Here is a 14,039-nt window from a genome sequence, read left to right on the forward strand (position 1 = left end):
GAAGCTTTCAGGAGGACGGCGACACAGTTCCGAAGCTCATCACTTGCCCGAACATCAGCGATGACATGTTGGAATAATTACATATAAGGAACTTCAAACACTTAGATCATTTATAACAAAACAAGGTCCATACCTTGGGAATTCCCTCCGCTAGCAGCCATTTCTGGTCCACCTTGGCTCGGACAAGCTCCATCTTGTGGTCGGCGCACTCCAAAAAAAATCTATTTTTAGCAGCAAGATCAGTCAAACGCTTCTCCTTTGCCGCTGATTCAGCCTGCAAACTCTCGATCAGCTTAGCTTGTTCATCCAATTACTTTTGGAGAGCAGCTTTGGCTTCCTCAGCGTTAGCATGAGCGATCTTTTCCACTTCCAGCGATTGACTGCTCTCCTTGGCATCATTGATAGCCTTAAGAGCTTCCTTTTTCGCATCAGACGCCGCGGCCACCAACTCATCCCACTCTTTGTTCATCGGTAACCAGTACCGGGTTATTTCTTGACTGGTGGAAATCGTATTCCCCATATGGTAAGAATACAATGGCAATGTCGCTCTTTTTCAGCAGGAGGAAGACTTTCCCGCAGATATTCGAAACATGCGTCCATGTAACAGAACGTTGAGTCTCGACGTAAAGACCAATGTGGTCGGTGCCGGTGCGGGGTGGGATCTTCCTCCTGAGGAGCTGGAGAGGTTTGAGGACCATAAGCAAACGTGCTTACACCTCCCTGATCCCTAAAGTGATGAACGTTATAAGAAGGTGACATATTGACATTTTCAATATTATCAACCTTCTTATCCTTCAAAGGGGAATCGTCTGCCATAAAGATCAGATATGTGGCAGTATTAGGGGGCGGAGGTGGTGGCGGCGGAAGAGAAGTCGAACTCTTCAAACCCGAAGCACCTTCAATAAGGTCATCCAGGTCCACTGAATAACGTTAACAGTCAGTTAGAAACATACTTAATTCATGACAGTTAATAAATATAAGGAATATTTAACTTACCCAAGGAAGCATCTTCCGCGTCAAGTTGGTTCAGACGCGCTTCCAAGACAGCAGGCTTTGCCTTCTTGGACTTCTTCTTGGGGGCGGCCTTGGTTGGGTTAACCTTGCGCTTACCAGCCACCTTGGAGGCACCAGCTTGATGCTCACCCTTGATGGTGACATCATCAGACGTGGGATGATTTCCCTCCGCATCAGTGTCTACATCGTCTTGACCGCTGCCTGGTTGGTGGTGGCTATCTGGCGGGTGAGACCTGCAGTTGAGTCCACAATGTTGTTAGCATCAGCTGGAAAACTTCCTCCGTAGAGTGACGACTCTTCGCTGGATGAAAAGAGTACAATCGCTCCGCTGGGATTAATAGCAATCACAGGTCGGGGTTGTAGAATGCCCTCACCTTTCTGGATGCATTCCTTAACATATTTCTCACCTTGGGCGTACATCGCCTCGGAAACCACTGGTTCCGAGCGAAACGCAGTGGGAAACAGGATGCTAGAACTGGTGCGCTCTAAAAAGGGTACATCCCTTGGATCAATGGGGCGACGCACCATCATTCCCCCTTCTTGGTCCAACAGAGTATCGAAGGCGGAACCCTCACCTGCAAAAAATAATGATAAGAGTCAGAGATTAGACATCTGATTAAAGGAAGAGTAGGAGTGCTATCAGTCTTACTCTTGTCGGCCTTCTCGTAGTAAGGCTCTAATTCGGGAAATGGCCACAGGTGGCTCATCTTCGCACTCACCATCGCCCCCTCATGGATAGGACGCATGGGAGTTAGAGTGGCGGTTAGAGCCGTGAACCATGGCAGACCTCATGGGCGGAAGCCAGAACCACAGGCATGGCTTCTTCCGCCTTACGATGGATCATCGGGAACGGGACAACATCCTCCCTAATCCAGACAAACTTCGGCTTCCAGCCATGTAGGCTACGGATCCATTCTGTATCTATAACATTCTTCCCGGTGGAAGCAAAACTGTACCATCCATCGCGGAAGGTCATTTTGTAGAACACGGCACACATGCCGACGGATGGTTCAAAATTTCGAACTTTACAACAGAATTCGAAGTGTCGAATCCTCAACATCCCAAAAGGATGGATTTGAGATATATGAATCCCATAGGTTGTCAAGATTGATCGGACGAATTTTGTCACCGGAATCCGGAAGTTCCCGGTCGTGAAATGGTCCACGTACACAGCCATCTTCTTCGGCGGTGGACTGGTGGCCACAGAACCCTTCGCCGGACGTTCTGGCTCCCATTCAGATGCCAGGCCGTATACGTTAACAACGTCATCAAAGTCTTTCTCTTTAAGATTCACAACGACGTCATGAATGGTAGGTGTAACGCCCCGGCTAAAGCGGAAACGCCTGAGTGTGACGTACAGATTGCCCAAAACACATGTGACACTATTAAGTGACAATATTATCGTTAATTTATTCCAAAGCATCAAGTACACAAGTTATTTCAAATGAACAAACACAAGGGAAAATGAACAAAACAAACATCTTCTTGTTTATTATCTAGATAACCTAACTTCTAGTATCCTCTTCATTTCATCCTCTAATGAAAGTACCTGTAGCATATATATAAAATAAAGTCAACTAATTGAATAGTTGGTGAGTTCACACAAGTTTTGATATACGTACATAAAAATCATACAATTCCATGAACAAGTGTAAATGAGCAAGTAATGTCATTTCCAACTGGGATTGTGCACCAGCGTACTCAGATAAGCGCAAGTAAGGTCCTTTCCAGTTGGGATTGTGCACCAACGTACTCGGATAATGAGACCCTTTTCTACTCATAACAACAAATGTATTGAGCGCAAAGGGGGGCGTATGATCATACTATCTTGAAGTAATCCATGAGCAAGTAATTTGTAGCAAGTAACAAGTAAACATACAAGTCCATGTAGCGAATTGTAGTTTGTAAATAATGAATAAACGAAATTGAATTGTTGATAGGATATATATGCTACCCCCAAAATATTTAAAAAAAGTAAAAAGGGGGTGTGAGAAACTCACCTTTTGATATTGGAGACAACTTGAAATAATAACCGAAAGCGAGTTAACAAACTAAGCAATTGAATCTCACGAAACTATAAATAATAACGAAGATACAAAAATCAAGGACTAGCTACCGGAATTATAAAGTTAATTAACTTATGGTAAATGGGGACTTGGGGATTTTTAATGAGTTTAACAAAAATGAATAAAGTTTATATAAATCATTTGATGTTTAAAAATGCTTTGTAGACAAATATTATAACTTATTAATATAAGATTAAATAATAATAATAATAACAATTTATGATTACACATTTGTTTCCAAGTAACATAATTATTTAATTAACTTAAATGTTTTGCATGAATTCTCTTAAAGAAAATTATAAATAGTAGTTATGTTGAAATAAAATAAACAATAATTAATTTACTCAATTATTAATTCAAAGATATGAAGTATGTTATATCTATTGTAAAATATTTTAAATATAAGAAATTTTTATAAATAATCTTATTTAAAAGAAAGTTTATAAGTTATGATGATCAACGAATCATAAGATTTAGATAAATATATATTCATGTTTGTTCTTGCAAAATAACTAGGCTTGATCCAAGATTTAGAAAAATCAAAATGTTCGTCTTGGATGTCCATGATTATAATGATTCTTAAAACCAAGATATAATATTTTTATGATAAAAGTAACATGATCATGAAGAACAACTTATGAACAAGTATGAACATTCAAGATAAAATCAAAACAAAAGCTATAAAATGTTTGAAATGGTAACAACTTACTTGTTAGTGCTCTTAAAACTTAAGAAAAGAATGGATTGAGGTGCGAAAATAATGGAGGATTTGTCCTCCTTTTATATTGAAAATATAGAGTTGTTATGTCTTAAAGAAATTATGAAAATTAATCATATTTAATATAATTAAAACACAAATTAAAAAATTATTTAATAGGGTATTCAAAAGGTTTAACTATTTTAATAAATTTTATTGAATTAAAATATTCATTAGTTTTTATTAGTTAAGTAACATATGAAAAGATGATGATAATAATAAAATTAATAATAATAATTATAAATAATAAAAGTAGTAGTTGTAGTTAAATAATAATTCTAGTAAATTACATGGGACATGTACATAAATATTTGATCTTGATTATGAATGTTTTAAATGAGTATGTAATACTACAAGGGTGGTGAAATGTATAATTGTATAGAATGATCACATAAAATACATTAACGAAAATTTGAGATCAATTAATAATATTATAAAAATATATAAATTTAAATAGAAACAAAACCGAAAATTTAAAATGGGTCGGATTTCGGGTTTGAAAAGTAACGAATGTTACAGGACTTACAACTTTTAAAAATTTCGTCCCGAAATTAAATTAGAAAAAAAATTAAAAGAGAACAACTAATAAACGGAGTTGTAGGAAATTTTAGCAATTTTATACATGCATAATTAAAATAAAATAACGTAGATCTTTGAATGACCCGAAAGAACGCCACAAATAGGAAATATGACAAGGACATTTATATATAGGATGTGCCAGCGGCGTATCCACCATGCCCTTATCATATTGTATTTGCCTCGTTCTCCAAAAATCATTCCAAGTTCCGAGTTATTTCACACAACCGGACTTATTATATTTTCCATGCGAGTACTTTGATAATTACGTGTCGACCCATAATTACCTCTATCGTCGGATGGTCCGTATAACTTGCTCTATTGTGTGGTTTTAAGACATAGACTTTATAATTACATAAAATTCTCATATAGAACGTTGAAAATAAAAAAAATAATGAATTTAAAGGATAAGCATTACAAAAAACATATTAATAGACCATTCAGACCAAGGACGACGCAACACGGTGCTCCTCAGCTTCCTTTTTCGCAGCCTCAGTGGTTTGATAAGCGTCTCCTAGCTTCCCGCCCATGGTATGCCATTCATGTAAGACTTCCTGACTACTGGCTAAAGCATTAGCCAGATGATAAGATAAGTCTGTATGAAGGTCATGGCGGGAAAGGTCACGCTGGTGCACCATTTCGGCCTGTGGCCCACAATGCTTAAAAAAACTCATGCAAACCCCGGGGTCACTAAACCGGGATCCATTGGTAATATCCCATGGAGGGACAAACAAATCAAACTTATCTCCCAAGTTCGCGTCCCCATAGTAGCGGAAACCTGAAGGTTCAAGACGAACTGGGATCGAAGATGATTGTTGTGGAGGAGGACGAGGAGGAGACTCGTTAATCCTAAAACCCTCCGCATTCACGGCAGGATTGTCCTCCTGGTCACCAGTAGCACTCCGAGTTTGAAAAAGATAGTCGTAACGATTATCAGTTCCAGACTGGATGTTGGGCTCCTCTAATGCAGTATCAACCGGGGGAGTCGGCGGCCTTTCTCCTGTAGTTGTTTCAATCAGCGGAGATGTTGGCCGGTCTTCCGTGACAATCCCAGTAGGTGGAGTGGGAGGCTTGTCCTCCGCCCTCCTCTCTGGAGGAGGAGACGTTTGTTCCTCAGATTGAGGAGTCGGACTAGGCAACCTTTCAGACACGTCGTCCGAAAAGATCAACGGATATGCACAAAAAGCTACACTTAGCTAACAAACCAAAATAGTAGAGTACTTAAAAGGAAATACATACCTTCTACTATATTGATGCGTTCGGCAAGACTGTACTGTGGCTTCTTGGGACGATGAGTTTTTCGTTTTTTCTTTGAAGGTCCCGCTTTAGTTTCCGCAGTCTTTGCGTCCGCTTGACTTGCTTGAAAAGCCAAGAAGGCTCTCTTTTTCTCTAACTCTGCCAATAAAGATGAGACAGAGGAAAGTTCAGGGGCATCGTCATCAGAGTCCCTCTCTTCTTGAGAAACAGAAAACTCAGAAACATCGCCATCATCATCGCTCGACGATAGGATGACATTCATCCCGTCAGAAGTAATGGCATTAAGTGGAGGAGGGTTTAGAACATACGCACCTGTTTGAAAGGTGGCATCCGAAATCACATGTTCAGCCCGCACCTTCTTTGGAAAAAGGAATCGGGACTTGGTTTTCTCAAGAATAGATTGGTCCCCTGCATCACGGATGCTTTTGCGGACGCAACCTCTATCCTCAAAAAGGGCGTTAAGCATAGAACTCCGATCTAAAAAGATAAAACTCAATTAAAAAAAAACTTCGAGGAAGATAACAGGCAAAAAGACAACTTACTTTCATTCAAGTCAACAAAAATAGGTTCCAAAAATTCTGAGGGACATAAGCGGCTCATGCCTGCCCACACGGCCACACCGGGGCTTCCTCAGGCAGCGCCCGCATGGGCGTTGGTTCCGCTATAAGGACACGATACCACTCAAAATCTTTATGGGTGGCCGTGACAACGTCCGGCATCGCGGAATTAACCGGACGACGAACCATGGCAACAGGTACCACGTCCTCAGAGATCCAAAAAAATTTATTACGCCAGTCGGCGGACTCCTTCTCAACCTCATAACCAAGACTTCTATCGGAAAAGCCTTGGCATGTAATCCAACCGTCACGGTTGGCAAGACGGTAAAAAACCGGAAATTGGTCAACATGTTGTACCATGCCACTTGCTATACATACAAATTCGTAGTGATGAATTCGCATTACAGCACGCGGATGCAGTTGGGATAAATGGATCCCATAAGCAATTAGCACATTCATGAAAAATTTCGTTATGGGAAAACGGAAGTTCCCATAGACAAAATAATCAGAATAGACGGCCATTTTTTTAGGCGGCGGCAGGCTGGCTATAGAACCCGGAGAAGGAAATTCCGGCTCCCACTCCGGTGGAATGCCATAAGTCTCCAGCAGTCTCTCATACACAGAATAATCCCATGAAACTTCTATTTCGTCAACTTCAGTCTGAACGTTCGACATTATAATGGAATCCAGTAAGATAGAAAGAAGATATATGTGAAGTTCAGTGAAAAACAAGAAGATAATCAGAAATCAAAGGCGATAAAACTTCGAATAGAAGAGATCTCTCCCTCTTTATACCCATCGCAATTAATCCGATGGGATATGAGCAGTAGAGATAGAAACTCATCGCCTCATCAGCAACCGACACATCACGCGGGAAATTCAAAAAAGAGAAAAAGTTGCACAGTCGGGTACAGTGACAGCCGTCATAAACGTTCCATCATCTGTCCACGCGCCTGCGAGTAGTCAACTTGTCCTTTTTTCATGATTATCTATACCAACAGAAGATATTTTCTACCTAACTTCAAAATTCAAAAACCCCCAACATACATTAAGTCCAGAATTTCACCCGCACAAAAAACTTCACACGGAAGAAACACTGGACTGGGGGTACTTATAGAGGTAGGGTACCAAAAAGACCCAAATACCCTTAAGTACCACCCGCGGGTCACAGAAGAGCTCCACATATGTCACCCGCGGGGCATATGGATCACCCGCATATCACGGTAGAGGAAGAACGTCCTCATACCACGTGCGGAAGCATCCCGGAACCCTCAGAAGTCATCCGCAGGACTGGACATCTGTCCGCTAAAACGACCGGAAGGCAATGCCAATGGGACAGTTTTCATCAATTAATTATCCTTTAGAAGAATGACCACGATTGTTACTTGAAGAATACGTGACCTACCAGCCAATGAGAAAAGGACACCTGGCCAGGTTGTTATAACCATGCACATGGCAAGGTGCAATTTGTCCTATCATTGGGCGACGCGTGTCCAGGCTGTTATGCCCATGCACATGGAACGTATAGCTCAACCTATCATAAGAGGACACGCGTCCAGGCAGTTATCAAAGATCTTCTAGAAAAGCACAGCTGGCCCAACCACCTTCCTACACCCTTCGGCTATAAATACCTTGTCAACCTACATGAGGTATTCATTCACTCACTTGCACTCTGACTCACATATACTCCGATTACGTTTAATCTGTTTACTTCAGTACTTTCTCCTTTACGAACGTTACTGATTCTCATGCCGGAGGGTGGTTACGGGAAGACCCCCCTATTGTCCTTCCTGTAACGAGACTCACGGTATCTGTTTTGCAGGTTCCGGTCATTGGACTTTGGGAAGTTATGCTCATACTGTGTTAGTAGTGATCATAATCTACCTTGTACACTCAATGGATCCAGGACCCATACCAGGGGATCGGATTCGTGTTTCTTCATTTATTTATAGATTTTGTATAAATAACTTTGTTGGCATGTAAATTTTAGAAGGTGTTACTTGTTTTCATATGAGTTTGTTTAATTAAAAATTATGTGTTGCATTTGTCGTCTGATGATGCAGGGCTTTCTTTTCTTGATCATTGCAAAGGCACGTAATAAAATATACTTACAATATGTAGAGATTCTTGTCATACGTGAATTTGTAATTCTTCATTTAACGTAATAATAATTAAACAAAATGATCTAACATTAGGAAGTGTGACGCATGCCAACGTACTGGCGATATTTCCTTAAAAAAACGAAATGCCCCAATATCTGATCCAGTTCCTTGAAATATTCGATCTTCGGGACACTAATTTCATGGGACCGTTCCACACCTCTAATGGGAATCGGTACATACTTGTAGCGATTGACTATGTCTCAAAGTGGGTTGAAGCTCAAGTATTACCAACTAATGACGCCCGAGTAGTCGTGACATTTGTTAAGAAGCTATTCACTCGTTTCAGTACTCCAAGAGCTATCATTAATGACTGTGGCACTCACTTTTGCAATGCCATCATGGAGAAGGCGTTAGCACGCTACAGAATCACTCATCGTTTGTCCATCGTGTATCATCCTTAAACGAACAGTCAAGTTGAAAATCCAAATAGAGGAGTGAATATGATTTTGGAGAAAACCGTAGGAAGTGGTCGGAAACACTGGTCAGACAAGCTAGATGATGTGTTGTGGGTATTGCAACCCGCGTATAAAACACCTTTAAGAACCACACCCTTCATGATTGTTTATGGTAAAGCTTTCCATCTCCCCGTAGAGTTAGAACATCGTGCTCTTTGGGCCTTAAAAACCGTTAATCTATGTAACATCTCAGGTTTTTCATAATTGAAGTTGTATTCATTTACCTGACTCGGTAATATATTTTGAATATTTCGTATTAATAAAAACTTGTATTTATTAGTATTTAACTTGGTTTAACTAATTTTATATTTTAATAACTTTCAAACTTGTCAATCACCCCTTATAAAATCTTAAAATCGCTTAAAAATGCTAAAAATGTTATTTATAAACTGCATGGACCAAACTTGTCAAATTTGAAACTATGTTAAAAATCATCCATGCCGCGTCACGCGGGTAGTCGTCTCTTTTTGTGTCCCCGTAGCGTAGGGAAGTACATGCAGTAGATTCGTTTTGTTGGACTCGTTTATTCGTTTGTTAATGCGAAATCCGCCCTAAACCGACCTAATTAACGAAACTTAGGCCCCAAGATAAGTCATGGGATATTATAACCTGTCCAAAATCATACATCTGATTTTATAAACGAAATTTAGTGTTAAAATGCTCGATTTTGTCATTTATTGTTCAATTTACTTCCAAAACGAGCCTATTTACTTAATATACTATTAATAAACGAATTTAAACTAATTTTCCTTTAAACCCTAGCCTCTAAAACCCTAAATACATCTGCAAATACAACCCCATTCGTCCAAGGTCATCCTCCTTTTGGTGTTCATAGCGTTCTATCCAAGAATCTTCTTTATACTGTTTGACTTTGGTGTTCAAGACTCTCTGACTCGTTTTTTCCCATCTCTCCTTTATTTTACAGGGTAAGTTGTATTCATGAAAAACGTCGATTTCTGTCTAACTAACGAAAGCCCACAATCAAGTTTACTGATTGATGGGGTTTTGTCGGTCAGTTTCTCTCCGATCCGTTTTAGGGCATAATAGTCAAAATATTTGGCTATTTGATTTCTCTATCTTCTGATCAAAATTAGCTTTCGGATCATATAACTTTTATGTTTACTTTGAGATTTTGAGTGTACTGACCAAAACTCGACTCCCGAATCGTTGTTCGAATTTTGGTCAGTATTAGCTCGCTAATTTATTAAAAATATCATAACCGGGGTTCTATACATCTGTTTGGATTGATTCCAACAGCTATGTTCTCGGTCATTACTCTATTTTATTTTGTATATGTCTCAAGTCTGTTTGGATCAGAATACTTTTCGCGATAACCTTGCTCGTTTATTTTCTCTCACGGTTTACTCATTTAATCATCAAAGTGAGTAATCACTCCCCTGTTTTACTTGTTTTCAAACGTTTTGGGGACTTATGTGTACCTATTATCAAGTTACACTTTATATCATATTCTCAATAGCAAATTGTGATATTTGTGTATGTATTAATTAAATGCGTATTTGCTTCATGTTTATTTTTTATTTTATCGCATTCAGAAAGGTCCATCATAATCACATGATCATACGATTGTTTTGGTGGCCAATGTCACACCCCAAAAATCTTAACTTAACACAACGGAAGACTTAACTTAAGTCGTTCGGGTTATGACAGATGTTGATAGCCAATAACAATAGAATAGTTAATAATAAAAGCTTTATCTTTTATTAAAGAAAATATCTTGTTACATTATCACCTATTGATTACACTCATTACAAGTATTTACATCAAAATCCAAATTTTAACTTTTCTTAAATTAAAGTTTCCCTGTTTAGTAACTTTAACAATCTTTGTAAATTTTCAAGTTCCAACTATTAATTCTAGCATGTAACCTATATTATTTTTAATTAAGTCATTCCATAAGACATTTTGATTCAACAATCTTATTTCAAAATTTCTTAATTAGTCCATAACCAAAAATCCCCAAATTTTCACTTTTTGAGCAAGTTCCCATTATTGTTCATTAACAACAATTCTTCACTAATCTAAGCCCTTATTAACAAGTTGATAATCTATAACCAATCTATCTTTCATTCTAACAGCAAGCCCTAACCCCAAATTCTTTCACGTTCATCAAATATTCAAGAGATTACTAACACTTAATATCAAATCAAACAATCAATGTAAGATCTTTAGGATGTATGTATGCATGTGTAAATGAGTTTGATTCTTCCTTTTACACATACATACATACCCACGACACATACATACAAACATACTTATTCACATTATCAGACTTTCAATCTTTCAAACAAGCTCAAGAAAATCAAACCTTATACATCCATGTCCAATAATCAATTAATCATAACATAATACTTACTTGTTTCTTGAGATTTTGAAAGATGAATATGTTGTTAATAGTGAGTGGAGTATTATGCCTCCTATCTTAATCCTTCCTAGTAGCTTAATCTTATCTTGTTCTTTGAGTTAAACCTTCATAACTTCTTGACTATGTGTGTGTGTGTGTTTATGTTTGAGATTTGATTTGTGTGTGCTCAAGGGGTGTTTGACCGTAGCTATTTATGGGAGAGTGTGGTGTAAAGTAGTGAGTAAGCCACTAGGGTGATTGGTGGAATGCTTGGTTGCTTTACAACACACCCATCTTCTAGAAGCAAGCAATGATTGGCAAGTTATTTTGGAAGCATGGTATTGGAGCATTTGGGAGGTGAGATGATGAGGTGGAAGGGGGTGGCCTAGGGGGGTATGTGAGGAGTTTTGTTTAATAATTAGGTGTTTTCGATTAATCGTTTAACGTAGTATATGATTTAAATATCCAAACGAATCATGTTTTCAATAATTTTTGTCAGACTTTGAACGAAATCAAGACATTATGGACCATAAAAACCATTTTCTTGGAAATAGTTTATGTGGGGTCCTTTCCAGGTCCGGTACTGGCTCATGTTTACTTATTTTCCAATATGAGCCTTCCTAAATTATATTTTTTATGTTGTCTCACATGTTTTCATATATAATTATGAATTTTTGGGATTATTTAATCCATCTAATGATTTATTTACTTTTTGGCTCAATGCCCGAGGTTTTTGCACATTTTTCTCGTTTTGTGCCGAAATTTGGACTTTTTGTTGACTTTGCAAGATATTGAACCTTAATAAAGAGAGATTTTATTAATAAGATGATATTAGGATGGTAAACGTGATTACATTAACGAAAGATTTTCCCGGATGTTACAGCCAAAACCCGATTCGCATGGCAATGGTTTCACGGTTTTACCGACACTCATTATTTTCTCAATGGTTTGATTGTTTATACATAAAGATAACAATTTTGATTTTTTTATATTATTATATAGTATTCTAAAACTGGTGATCTACTCACTCTAACATGTGTTGTTGACAAAAATATATATTTTGTACGCATTTGCAGGTTATCAATCGGATTGTTTATCTAGATGAAGATCAACTAGAGATGACCTTTAGGATTAAAACTTATACTAGATTTTTTGATTTCGTTTTGTAATTTCCTTGAATTGTTGTACTTGAATTTTAAATTAATTGATCAGATATTATCACTATTAAATTGCATGATAGTACCTTGTGAGCTGTGAACCAAAGTTCACGCCTCGACATTTCCGCCTTAGGTTGGGGAATGACAATCTAGACCTTACAGAAGCGGCTCGAAAAAAATATTTCCAAGGATTCATGAGTTGAAGGAGCTTCGAGATGCGGCATATGCTCGGTCATTGAACATCAAGGAGAGAACGAAGATATTGCATGACTGAAGGTTTAAATGGGTTAACAAGTATAAGAAGGGGGATAAGGTGTTGTTATTTAATTCATGATTTAAGTTATTTACGGGTAAGTTGAAGTCGAAGTGGATGAGACTGTATGTGGTAAATGAGGTTTTTTCCGTATGGTGTGGTGGATTTGGAGAATCCTTAAGATGGAAACATATAGAAGGTGAACGACCACCGTTGAAGCACTATCTAAGAGGGCCTTTAGATTCGACCGAGATTGAGGTAACTCCTCTCGATCCATCACCTCAATCCACCGAGTATATTTTTAAGTGAAAATTCAAGTGTAAAATTTGCATTATTGTACTATTTTTAATTTTTAATTTTATTTATTTTTTGTCAAGTCACTAAAAATTGTTTTTTTTTAGTTTTTCGTCTTTGTGTTTTTTGTTTTTGATTCTTTTGTAGGAAATCATCACCATCATGGTGAAATGATATTACGCATTAACATTTTTTAAAATTTTTGCTCAATTGTTTTCATTTCAACCCGGTAACATGAAATGTATGGTTTCCACCCTTGGTATAACAGGTTCTATTTTGATAAGAGAATTCATGTATTCGATGCCAAGGATCAAGAAGACAAGTCTGTCTTGTCTGCAACAATAATTAAAATGATATGAGTGATATATCATCATTATATTCATAATTTAAAAGCTTTCCATAGCTCTAATTATGCAGTCGCGGAATGTTGTTATCCGGTGCATCCTTAATCTTCTTTGTCCAATACTTGTAGGACATATCCTAAACAAGGTCAGAAGTCAACGTAAAATCATATACCTCCACACGCCCTTCAATTGAGATATTGATTTCTTCATGGGCTTGAAATTGTTGAAAAACCTGTTTATGCTACAAAAAAAAACTTATGTTTTATCCATAAAATAAAATTAGAAAAAAAAACATGCGTTTAAAAACAAACAAATGTAACAATTAGCAACTTACTCAACTAATGGTGCGAGTACTTCGACTTTGTGTTCCATTTTTGTTCTCTGAAATCAAATCCTTATCAAACACATGTCACATGTCGCACCCGCATAAATCGGGAGGAGCATAATGATTGATATCAAACAATGCAACGAAAATTTAGTTAAGACTAATATAGGATTGAACGCCATTACAATATCTAAATATCATCTAGGTCCAAATAGCTTTGATATCTACCATCCAAATGTCTTGACGTAACGCCCAATGATAAGCCTATCTTAACCACTACAAGACCTTCAGCTTCTCGGTTTTAAATTCGTATACCTCAACCTTTTCCAACCGTGCCACTTACAACCAATACCTGAAAACATGGGTAAAAACGGTTAACTACAAAGAGTTGACGAGTTTGTAGGTTTTAACTTTTACGTTCAAGTAGAACAAATCAACCTTTATGTTCAAATAGAACAAA

The sequence above is a fragment of the Bidens hawaiensis genome, unplaced genomic scaffold (assembly GCF_021521415.1).
Source record: "Bidens hawaiensis isolate Kalapana, Puna unplaced genomic scaffold, B.hawaiensis_p1.1 tig00001961_1, whole genome shotgun sequence".
Lineage (NCBI taxonomy): Eukaryota > Viridiplantae > Streptophyta > Magnoliopsida > Asterales > Asteraceae > Bidens > Bidens hawaiensis.